The 12,789-nt window shown below is 47.0% G+C and overlaps 1 protein-coding gene across 4 annotated transcripts in view; it reads left to right on the top strand.

The window, feature by feature from the left end:
• The window catches only part of TOX2 (TOX high mobility group box family member 2), a 169,786-nt gene that overhangs the window by 38,641 nt on the left and 118,356 nt on the right, over positions 1-12,789 (top strand). The window lies entirely within an intron of this gene.

Here is a 12,789-nt window from a genome sequence, read left to right as displayed (position 1 = left end):
CCTGCCAATGGACGTTTGGCTTTGTTTCCTGGTTGGGCTGTGGTAAATAAAGCCTCTGTGGACATTTTTACAAAAGCCTTTTTGTGAGAATTGCACATCTGATGAACTCCAGGGTGATGCGCCGGGCGGTCCAGCGACCACACTTCATGTAGCAGTGGTTTGGTTGTTTGTGTACAGGTTTCTGTGGGGCTCCCAGCACCTGGCACCGTGCCTGACCCATAACTACTCAGGAAGTATGTGCTGGTGGGTGAGTGATGCAACTTCCCACCCACACAGCCCCGGGCACAGCATCTTATATCTTGATGGGGATAAACACAAGCTCCGCCAGTGAATCACTGGAGTCTCCTTGGGATGAAGATCCACGAAGCGGGGTTGCTGTCTCCGCCTCACCTGTACTTGAGGTTTATTAGTCCTGCTCTGTGTTTCTGGTGGATGAGGTCCCACTGCTTCTCTCTGCAGGGGCACGGGTGGCTGTGAGCCAGGTGAGCTCTGAGCTGAGATGGCCGGTCCCGGGGACTCTGGAGGCTGTTAGGAAGCTCTTCTACTTTTCACCCAGATGTGTTTTCTGTAGCCCCTCCCCTAGTCTGTCTCGAAGGGTCCTTACACCAAAACTCCTGTACCTGATGAATGTCAGGAGCCACAGCCCAGGCTTGGCACTGCTGCCTCCAGTCTCCTGGGTGACCTTGAGCATAACAGTGCCCTTCTCTGGGCCTCTGTTCCCCTCTTGGCAAAGGGCAAGCAAATCAGCGAACATCGGTCTAGTGAGAAGGAGAGCTGTGGTGTGGAGATATAACGAATGAAGGCTGGGTATGGCCTTTGTGACTGTAGAGTGTGGTCTACCTAAGAAGGATGAGAACGATGCTTTTTGAGGAGATGGGCCCTCATAAGCTTCAGAGGGCAGGAACCACTGTGCCTACTTTCACTTTTGTATTCCTAGAGCCGGCCTGGCACATAGGTGCCCAATCAATATTTGCTGACTGACGGACTGACTGACTGACTGAATGAATGAATAAATTCAGGGCTCACCAGTTGTCCCCTGTAGCTTGAGGCACTTAGCATCTGTTTGGCTCTTATAAGATTTAGTGAGCCATCAAATCCAAGGCAGGGCAGGGGCCAAGACTCTTTTGGCTGACTGGTCATTCCTAGAAGAGCTTACCCAAGTAGGCCTGGAGGACAGAGCCCAGCACAGAGAGCAGTCAGAAAGCCTGAAGAGCAGTTGAGACTATGCATACAGGACAGGGCCCCACACCTCACCCTTGTCCCAAGAATCCCCCTTAAGGACTGCCGGCCCCTTGTGATTCCATAGGGTCAGCTATCTTGCTTCTGATTTCCTAGAACTAGTCTCAACGTATGAAGGCAGTGTGAGTTCTGGAACCCAGAGGAACTGGGTTTGAATGCTGCCTTCACCATCATCAGCATAGGCCCGTTATTTCCCTGTGCTTCAGTCTCCTCATCTACAAAATGCGCACAGCAACACCTCCCCTATGGGGTTGCCTTGAGGTTGAAGATCATGCATATATAGCATGTGGCCCCAGCAGGAAATGCTTTCATTTCTATTCATAAAGAGCTGCACAGTTGAAAGTTAAAATGCTGGAGGAACCTGTTTCAGCACTAGATGCTGGAGGACTGACCAATCCCAGCTGCTGCAGGGGAAGGGTCTTCCTAACATCAGGTGTTTCCATAACCTGGGTCTCTGGATCTGATTTTTCCTGCATCTGGTTTGAAGCCGTCTCTCACCGGACTGCTCAGCATAATGAATTGACAAGGCGCTGCTCATTTCCTTGGGTTCTGTTTCCTTTTTGAATCTGTGTGGGAGCAGAGCTGGATTCATGAGGCAGAGAAGACTGGTTAATTACAGCCTCACCATTCTCTGGAGTGGGCTGGTGACCTCGTGCACATTCTTTAACTGGGGCAGGTCTCAGTTTTCTCATCTGTACAAGGGGGCAGTAATGCCTTCCTCATACTGTTGCTATGAAGCTCAGATTAAAAAAGCAGACATGGAAGTTCCCTTTGATCTAGAACGGTGTTTCCCAGCCTCGGCACTGTTGACACTTCGGACCTGATAACTCCTTGTTTGGGGGGCTGCAGCCTCTCCTCCGTAGTCGTGAGAGCCAAATATATCCTCACACTTCGCTAAGTGTCTCCTGAGGAGCAGAAGTGCCCCTGTTTGAGAACCATTGGCCTGGAAAATGTGACACAGGTAAACTAGAAAGTGATGGCGATGAGAGTGACAGAGCTTTAGAGCTTGTGCTTTCTGTTCAGTATTTTAGTCCTGTGTCTCCCTGTCAGTAAATTCTGTGCCCACGTGGTTGGCAGTCATCCTATTTACATGGACCAAAAACCCGCGTAGTGATTTTTCAGTGTGGTTTGGGAGCAGCAATAAACACATATGGTAAATAATTATTAACTTAATGAGTCGTGGTAAATTGTAATTCTATCTCTTAGTGAAAACATGCTGTATAACACAGGATAATAAATTTTGATCAATTATCCTGATGCTTAAACTTGCTACTGTCTAACAACAAACTTCTGGTCCTGCTAGAATGAGCAATAAGACTGTGGTTTTTCACTATGTAATCACCCATTTACTGCTGGGCTTCTCAGATGTTTAGCAGGTTTTTATTGCGTGCCTACTGTGTGCCAGGGGATGCAGCCGTGTCTTGAAGGCTCAGCCACTCAACGGGAAACTTTTATTTGCTAGATGAAAGGCTGTGTGGGTCTGTAACATGGCTTAAAATGCAGAGTCATAATTAAATATATAATTGTCTGGGGATGTGGCAGGGCTGTGGGAAGGCCTCACACAGCAGAGTCTTACAGGATATGCCAGGCAGGCTATGTGGGGGGCATGTAGAATTCTTGGAATGGTGTCCTGGGCAGAGGGGAGAGCAATTATTGCAAGGGGGCCTGGAGGGTGATTTGGGGATACTGTAGCCTAAGGCAGGGAGGCCTGCCTACAGGGGAGCTGAGACACCAGCAGAGATTGTCATAAAGGGTGTCACATCCCAGCTGGTTGGGTTTTAAGTAAAGGAGTGCCTTGGAGCCAGAGGTGTGGAGCAGAGTAGGGAATGCTTCATGTTGCTGAATCAGGCTGTTATCAGCAGCTGTCCCTTGGTCTTCTGCTGATGGAAAAGTTTAATGACTTGTGTTTCATTTCACCCGGTAGCCATAGAGGCTCTGCTTCTCAAACTTTAGTGCAATAGAATCACCTGGACAGAGGGCAGTTGAAACACAGATTGCTAGGTGCCGCTCTCAGAAGTTCTGACTCAGGAAGTTTGGGGAGAGGCTGAAAATGTGCAGCGCTAATAACAAGTGATGCTGATGTTGCTGGGAACATATTGTTGGACTGGGCCATGTGGCCTTGGCTCAGACACAGTCAGGTATCCCAGAGACCCCTGCCTTCTTTAGGCCCTCTGTAGTTATGGAGAGAGTCTTCTTCACCTTGGAGAGTCTTACATTGGGCTTCTTGGAAACAGACTCTGAGATGGAGGGTTGCCTGTGGAAAGTTTTTTGGGGGGGAAGTTCCCAGGAAGTGTACCTGTAAGGAAGTAAGGGAAGCATGATTGTATGGAGGGAGAAGCTGGTCTGGAGCATGGTCACTAATCTGGAGTGGCTTTGTAGCATTCGTTGTCTCAAACTGGGGCAAGGAGGGCTACCTGTGTCTTTGGTTCTTGCAACATCCAGTCATTAGCTGCAGGGCATCTCCTTGGCCCAAGTGGCTCCGTATAGCAGAGAGGTTCCCAGTGGGGGCTACAGCTGGGACATCCCCATCAGCTGGGCATGAATGCATAGAAAGGGGAGCACTATAGTGTCTGTTTCAGGGAGATGCAACATAGGGAGAAAACTCATCCTTCTCTTGGTTCCCAGGAAATCAAGGGCCAGCATGTTGATGATTTATAGAGACTTTGAGTCACTTGCTGAAGATTCTTCCTTATCTCATGATGTGGGTGAGAACTGTAGGATAATTGCTTCTTAGGTCTGAGTGAAGAAAAATTATAATTAATGGGATTTTCTAGGGCCCAAAGAGATTCTATTACTGAGATGTCACGTACTTTCCTGTGTGGTGGGAAGGACTCCACACTGATTTCTGAGAAACTTCTGGGCCATGCCTCAGGGAGTCAGCTCTGGGCAGGGGACAGTGGCTTTCTCCTTGGGCTGGAGTCCTGTCACAGCTTCAATAAGAGGCTCTTCACCTTCTCTGAGCTCCCAGGAAGCTCAGAGGTAAATGAGCAGATCATCTGTAGCTATAACATAGGATAGATAGCACACACATCTTTTGCTTATTAACTCCCAATTTCATTTTGCTTTTCTGTCATTTTCCCACTTGATCTTGAGTCCCACCTTTTTTTTTTTTTAATTTGTTTTTGTTCTTTGTAAGATACACAGAAATATGGTAGAATATAAAGGAAAACATGGGGGTCCTGCTCATTCTCATCCCCTCTCCCCACTGCCTTCCCTGCCCTACTCCCTAGGGCTAACCCCTGAGGGTATTGGGTGGAGGTACTTCTAGTCATCACTACTCTTCAGTTTACTTCTAATAAGTTTATTGTCTCTATTCTGTAATCACTTTTTCATTCACAGAATTTTGTATTATTTCTTGATTGATCTTGTATCAGAGTATCCCATTCCTTTTATAAAATGGTTATGTGAATATCTTGAGTCTTTTTGAAGATTATAATACAGTTGTTTTTTTTTTTTAAGTTATCTTCTGTTTCCTGCATTAACTCTGTTTTCTTGGTGGTTAGTTCTCTTCACCTTAGGCCTCTTTTTATGCTGATATTTTCTACACATGTCTGGTGATTCTTGATGGACATTTACTTGTAAACAGAGGTCTAGACTGATCTGCTCTGTAGTTGTAAGTTTCCTCAATGCCTGTGAAATCCATAGTTTTGTGGGTAAGCAATGTGAAGTTGATTTTAGGTGCCCTGGATGTGGTTTGTGTGTGGATACTTGAAGCTGGGGACTTCTATTAGCACATGGGACAAGTTCACTAGAGGTTGGGGGCATCTGTTTCCCATGTAGACCAGCAGTTACCCACAGGTACTGGTACACTTTGTTTCTCCTGCCTCATGCCTACCCACAGTGGGGATTCCCTGAGGCAGATCTCTCATTTAATTGGAATTCTCCTCCCTGGCTGGAGGCAGATCCTACAGTCAGCTTTTGTGAGGTCTGTTAAGCTGACACAAAGGTCCAGGTACATCCCTGGCCCAGGGCTTCCAGTCCCTGCTGCTTCTCTTCGGGGATTTTCTGAGGTTCAGTTAGGATAATAGTTTTCCCAAAGGACTGTGTTGGTGTGCTGGTGCCTCGGAGCTGATAGGCTTTCATTGTCAGTCTGACTTCTTACTGCCTGGCACTCTTGGTGTTTCTGATCCCCAGCCCTTTCTTGTGTTCTTATGGGAGCTCTTTGGAGTTACTCCACTTTAATCCATCTATCTGTCTGAATTATGAATATTAATGTGTGTATATAAGAATTATGAATATATGTGTTATATGTGTGTATATCTTTTTTTTTTCTATTCTAGTGTTATTTAGAAAAGAGGCAGAAAGTGTGTGCTCCTTCTGCCATCTTGAACAAAAAGTCCCCTCTCACTGATTTTTATTTTTTAAATTTTGTGCTATTTTATGAAGGAAAGTAGGGTAGAAATAAGTGCAGATTTATTTGCTGAGGATTTACCCATCTCAGGCTCATTCTCGTACCATCTCATTAAGCCTCCTAACTATGCCAGGCACATGTGTCCCCATGTGTAGGTGACAAAACTGAGATCCAAGTAGATCACGTTACAAAAGGCAGCAGAGGAGCTGGTTGGCAGAGCTGGAGTTCAGAGTGTGTTCTCTCTCCTCCTCTCTCCTGCAGCTTCCATGGTGCCGGGTGGAGCTCCTGCCCTCTGCAGGGATGGAAGAGTGGATCAGCTTGCCCCTTGCTTTTACTGTTGACACCTTGGCTCTTCTAGGGGCCAGGGGATTCCCAGCTGGGCCTTCTGCCTTGGTTTTCAACTTCAAACATCCCTTGGTAATAGAATGCCTTCATATTACAGCTAATTAAAACGTGCTTATCTCGAAGTTGGGCCTCATTTGCAGAAATGATTTAGAAACTTGTTGGAAATGAATCCAACTCAGTAGTATAACCCAGGGTCAATCTCATGCATAAATTTTATTGTTCCATTTTGCTGTGTTTTGACTTGAACTGAACTTGATAATGTGGAATATGGACGCTGGGCCTTTCGTTGCTCATTTATTTTGCAGATATTTACTGAGTGCCTAGTGGGTGGTATCTACATTATTTAAGGAGGTCCCTTCACCCCAACCCCCATGCTTTTTTCTATTCTATTCATTCACCTGAGCTGTAAGTTCATTGTTTTGCAAAATCAGTGGATTCAAATGTGACTTTGAGTTCAGCGGAAGTGCCTGGCTTCCTATCCTTCCGCTTACAAGCTGTGTGACTTTGTACCTGTCACTTAACTTCTCTGATCTCCTGTGTTCTCACATAACCACACTTCCATCTCAGGTTTGTGGTGAGGCCTCCATGATTTACATGACGTCCCTCATTCCTGCTGCCTAGTACCATTCAGGTCATCTGGGCCCTCTGTAGGACAGCGAACATAGGCTCCATTCCAGGTTTTTTTGTCTTTTATAAATGGCTGAGTCTCAGGAGCTTTCCCGTTCAGAATAGGTGTAGTGGTGGTTTTGGTTGGGATGGTTTCCTTTCTCTCCGTATCAGTTCCCTTATTTCTGGTTGTATATCCCACAGGGACTTGATGAGGTTCAATTAAACATTCAGACTCACAAGACACACATGGGCGACACTTGGTTCCTGTCTCCTTGAAGGAGCCACCTGCCAGCAGAAGAGGATCTGTTCCTCTTCTGCAGGAGTAGTTCTAGCCACAGTCTCTGCCTTAGTCCATGGAGGTAGCCACCAGCTCCTCTGTTACCTGCCTCCCCACCCTGTGGGGTTTTAGTTTAGGTGCAAGGGAATGAGACCCACAACGGGTAGGTTTGGAAGTCACCCTGGCTCACAAGCCTTATTCCTCAAAGGACCCATATCTGTTGTAGCAATTCCATAGCCTTTAGTTCGAGGGTTTCTTGCAAGGGGGCATGTCAGTTACAAGAGTCACTGCACTCAGGAAAATCTAAAGTTTGGTTTCTTTATCAGATATTTATAATTTATTTATAGTTACTTCCAGTCCAGGTACAGTTTACCAGTCAGAGGTCATTTTTACCATAAGCAGAGTTGCCTAGTAACATAGTTAACATCCTACTTTAATCAGGTTTCCAGGGAGTTATGCTAGACAATTAACAAAGGTGAAATTCTCTTGCAGAAGGGAAAAGGATTTGCTTAACCCTCTACCCCACATACATCATCCTGTTTTCCCCAGAGAAGTGGTGCTTTTCGGCGTCTCTTTTGGAGCCATGAATGAAGTCCTTAGTATGGTTATGATATATTCCATGCTTGTTTATGTTTTCTGATTGATCTATATAAGACACAGACATAAACTCTGGCCAAGAGATATCCTGTGGAGTCATATTGGCTTGGGATCAAATCCTGGCTTTGCAACTTATTAAGAGTGCATTCATTCATTCAGCCATGCAAAGAACATTCACTGACTGCTGTCTGCAGGGCTTTATGGTAGATGCTAGGCAGGAACAGGTGATTAAGACATGGTCCTTAACCCTTGAGGAGCCACAGTCATATTAGAGAGATAGGCAAAAATAAGCAATTCCAAATGGGTGTGGGATTACCAGGCCAGGCTGAGGTGGTCAGGGAAGGCTTCCCAGAGGAGGGGGGACACCTGGTCTATGCTTGAAGGTGAATTGGCCAGGTGAAGAACATTGAGAAAAGTATTCCAGATAGAAAGAACAACATTTACAAAGGCGTAGAAGGGGTTGAGAGTGTCAAGAGATAAAGCTCAAGGGGAAACGAGGGCATTTAGAAAGCTACTTAATATCTCAGAGCCTCAGTTTCCTCATCTACAAAATGGGATTACCATTTTGGGATGGGATTAAATTCCCGCTTATGAAATTAAATGAGATAATAATGTCTGCTTAAGCACCCGGGATAGGTTAATTTTAATTCCCTTTCCAAATCTGTCTATGGATGCCTAAGAGCCAAACTTTGACTTTGAATGAGAGACATGAGACAAGGAGAAACAAACAAACAAACAACCTGGAGGGCTTGGCCACCCACCTGTGCAATGCAAGCTTCTCCTCCAGTGACTCTTCTGTTAGTTGTCTTACCTCTTTTTTGGATGAAGCACTAAATGTTTGCGCTCTGTCTCAGATTATGTCTTACAATATCAGTGAAGCACATAATTGTGTTTTCCTAATGGCTCGACATTAACAATAAGCCACGACCCTGTTGAGGCGTTCTCTGGGACAATTTTCCATCTGCCAACAGCCTTGTGCCCGTCTGATGCTCTGTCAACACATCCTGTCATTTGCTGCTTTGTCTTGCTTTTCTGAAAGGCGGCCCCCTCCCACACGCCAGCTGGGGATGCTTAGCTTTGGGGGACATTTACTATCTAGTGACCACAAGTCACATTAGGATGAGCTGAGGAGTTATCCCGGCCATGATCAAGATCTTTCTGATGTGTAAATTGGGTCCTGTCATTTCTCTGGGTGAAACCACTCAACGGCTCTCTGTTACAGCTTGGTGAACTCTTACCAACCTAAATCAGACCTCTGCTTAAAACCTCCCAGTGGCTCCCCCTGGTGTGTAGATAACATCAAATACCTTTTTTTTTGGGGGGGGGCCCATAAATTCTGGTGTGATCTAGCCCCTGCCTGCTTTTCCAGCCTTACTCCCAGCTGCTCTGTCCGAGGCACCAGACTTTGTGCTGGGGATACGGTGGTGAGCCAAGACAACCTCCCTGTGGCTGACCTCATTCTAGCCGTCCTGGCCTTCTTGCTTCCAGCCCCCTCATGCCTCCAGTCTCCCCCACCATCCTCTTTTTAGCTTGAGGGGCTTTGCAAATGCTATTCCCTTTGCCTGGAATGTTCTTGCCTTCACTCTTCACATGACTGGCTCTTACTCATTTTTTTTCGCCTTTTCAAAGACTCTGACCTTCTAATCACTGCGGTTATCCCATTATTTTCCATCACAGCCTCTAGTGTATTTTTTCCCCATCGCACAATGTGTCTATGAGATTACTTGAGTGTCTGTTCCACCTTTCAGACCACTGGGGGTCATGTTTGTTTTCTTTACCACTGAGTCCCCAGCACCTCAGAATGGTGTCTGCTATAGAGTAGGTGCTCAATAAAAAATTGTTGAAAGAATATATGAGTCAGTGTGGAGGTTATATTTTCTAGAGATGGCCACTATAACATAACTTAGGCTGTGTTTCCAAGAATAAGTCACTCGCTGTCTCTGGGCCTTTACATGTCTTATGTGTATATTGTTGTCAGGAGGGTTAAACATATAAACGTGAGAGGCAGTGTCTGGGGTCTGTAAGCGTTTTGTTTGTTTGTTTTTTGTTTTAGCTTTTATTTATTTATTTATTTATTTATTTATTTATTTATTTATTTAAAGTAATCCCTACACAACAACATGGGGCTCGAACACATGACCCCGACATCAAGAGTCGCATGCTCTTTCGACTGAGCCAGCCAGGCGCCCCAGCCTGCAACTGTTAATAAATGTGAATTCCCACTGTTACCACCTGCCACCCTCCCCTCCAGCTGAGCCCAAGAAAGAAAGTTGAAGTGTAAGTCAAGAGGGATGACGTTTAAAATCGTCTGGATGTTAATCAATGCTTGGCTCTCTGGGGCAAGGGCTGGTAGACCTCAGCCCCCTGTTTTGTCCGCCTCCCATCTCCCGGCCGGTGGTGACCTTGCCGCTTTCGAGGGAGGGTATCACTCCCTGTTGCCTGGGTTGGGGTATCTGGGGCACGGTGGGCCTGGCCTTCAGAGATAGCACAATCTCCAGCTCGTGGGAACATTTCTGTTGAGCAAGCAGGAGTTTTGGGTGACTTCTCTCCAGAAGGGATGACCCCCTTCTTTTTTATTAAACTGTAAATTATAAAGATTATGTTACCTGCCCAAACGTTTAGGGAATGGGGGAGATCCCCTGCCACGACCCCACCGTGCAGACTAAAGAACAGTGTTGATTTGGGTCCTTTCCTTTCTGAATATTCAGTGCAGACTGTTCTGCCCCACCTGGATCCTCCAGGAACCCCTTACCTGTCTCATCTTTTCTCTTTTCATGGAGCATAATTTGCATTTCTTGTTTATGTCCCACCCCCACTGCTAGAATATTAGCTTCACAAGGACGGGGGTCTGTGGGAGCAGCTCTGATTGCTCTGCCTCTGGTTTGGGCATTTCCCACCTGCCTGGCAAACTCCTGCCCATGTGTCTTCTAGGTTTCTTCTCAAGGGCCACCCCCCCCCCACCCCCCACCCCCGCCAGGTCTTTACTGCTGTTCTCTGTGCCGCTGTCATTGCCCCTTCAACATCTGGAACACCTTAGGCTCCCTGAGAGGTGGGATGCTCTCTGTCCCCAGGAGATAGGGCCTTGAAGGCCATGTCTAGGAGCTTGGACTTTGTCTCAAAGGGCAGTGGGAGCTGAGGTGTATTGCATTTTAGAAGAATCTTGGCAGCTGTCTTCTGGGGAAAACTTTGGATGAGGGTGAGAGTAGATGCAGGTGATTACTATTATTTAGGAGAGACTCGATGATGGCTTCCTGCACTGTCCAACATGATAGCCACTGGCCACATGTGGCTATTTAAATTTAATATCAAATCAAATCAAATCGAACTCCTAGGTCTCACTAGTGCTCGATAGCCACTGGGCTGTGCAGATACAGAACATTCCCACCATTGCAGAAAGACCCAGGCTGTTGGCTGTGGGCCAAAGTAGAACCCAAAGTGAACATTTTTATGGCTCTTGATTTGGATTGTCATGTCATTTTCCAGAAGAATCATCCACATTCCCTAGCAGCACGAGAAAGCGTCCATTTTGTCCCACCCTTCTGACGCGGCTTATTGTCTTTTGAGGAACCTTCAATTGTGTATATGCCTCTTGTCAAACCTGCCTTCACTTAGGGTGTAACATGTGGACCATGAGGTCTTTGTGATCAGGGAATTATATGTATATTAATGCAGATTTCAATAAAAAGAGTTATGTTTGCCATTGTGGTACGGTCTGATGCTGTTTAAATGCCTTTGGTAATATCTTCAATCAGATGGCAAATAGAAAACAGGAAAGTTAGTAATAAAAAATGAATTAGGACGATTAGCAAAAGGTGAAGCGCTTCCCTCCTCAGGCAACAGGCAGAGTTGACGGAGCTTTGCAGGGTGTTCCTGTCCAAACACACGTCTGGATTATTGCAGTCTCCGGGGCTGGCCCTGGGGTCTGCTCGGCACATAGGACTTGGTTATTGCCTTTAGTTTTGCAAAGGTCATGGACAACCCCTTAGAGGGTCTCTGAGGGACTCACACCAGGATGAGGGGGCTCATACCCTGGGGTGGCTGGATGGGGCCTCTGAAGAGGGGTTTCTGACTCAGGGCAGGCCAGGAATTTGCTTCTTCCAGGGCAGAGACATCCATGGCCTTGTTCCCCCTCCCTACCCACCAGGATCTTGGAGAATCCTAACCTCCCCTCTTTCTAGCATCTTCTGCAGGGGTGCCCTTGGGGAACTTTTCTTCGCTGTCTGGTGTTAGGGGTGCGGTCTCCTCAAGAAGGGGTAGAGGCAAAGGCTTTAACTGACTAATGCAGACACTGGACTCGTTCCAAGAGAAACAGAATTCTGGTGACCAAGTAGGGTGTGGGATTGGAGCTCAGGCCAGAAGGACATGGAGCTTGCATCTTGCTAATGTTGTAACTCACACTCACCAGAAGGTGGGCCATGGAGATAACACACTGGTGTGTGGGGTGGTTATGTCCACACTAGCTGGCTCACCTCCACAGTCAATAATCAGGGTTGGATAATGCCCACGTTAGCTGTATAATTGCTGTAACAGATGGGCGCGTGTTGTTAATACCATATTTGCTGGATGGTCCCGCAGTTGGCTGGTGACTACCTACCTTAAGCCAGAGCTTCTCAAAACTTGAACATGCATGTAGATCACATAGAGTCTTGTTAAAATGCAGATCCAGATTTGGGAGACCTGGAGTAGGGCCGGAGATTTTTCAGCTCTTAACAAGGTCTGGAAGATGCTGGGCTGCTGGTCAGCGGACCACAATTTGAGAATCAAGTCCTTTGTGTCAGGATGAGCTCCCAAGAAGCAGAGCCTGAGACAAGGATGCTTGTCAAAGAGATCCAGTGGGGTGCCCTCCTGAGAAGGGTCATGGGGGCCCAGGACAAGCCTGGAGGAGGAGGGGAGCAAGGAGGTGGTCTCAGCTGGAGACCTGCTTCAGCCTGATACTGCGGGGAACCCTGGAGCAAGAGTGGCACTACAGAGCTGGTCCCGTCTTGAGGTCAGGGCTGCGGGTGGCCTTTTGCACACCCTTGTCAGTTGGTTACTGGCCATAGGCTTCCTCAGGGAGGGGTGGGGGAGGAGTGATATGCTTCCTATGCTTTTCTCCTATCAGCCAAGGGCTCTTCAGCAGAGGAAGGGATATTAGCACCCATTTACTGGGGGATGGGTACAGAGCTGAAAAGGGAGATCTGGGTAAGACCCCATCAGTATCCACACACTGTATCCTTGTCTGATAGCCTTGAGAGTGTGGACAAGGAGGCAGGACTGTTTGCTCTTGTTTGAAGTCTGCTGTGAGACCTTGGGTAAGCCACTTCTGCTCTCTGGGCACTGTGCTGCAGCCTCACAAGGTTTTGCTCATGATTGGTCCTTGGTCTTTGTCCTT

Source organism: Panthera tigris, chromosome A3 (assembly GCF_018350195.1).
Source record: "Panthera tigris isolate Pti1 chromosome A3, P.tigris_Pti1_mat1.1, whole genome shotgun sequence".
Lineage (NCBI taxonomy): Eukaryota > Metazoa > Chordata > Mammalia > Carnivora > Felidae > Panthera > Panthera tigris.
The sequence above is the reverse complement of the archived record's forward strand: the minus strand, read 5'-3'. Positions and strand labels throughout refer to the sequence as shown.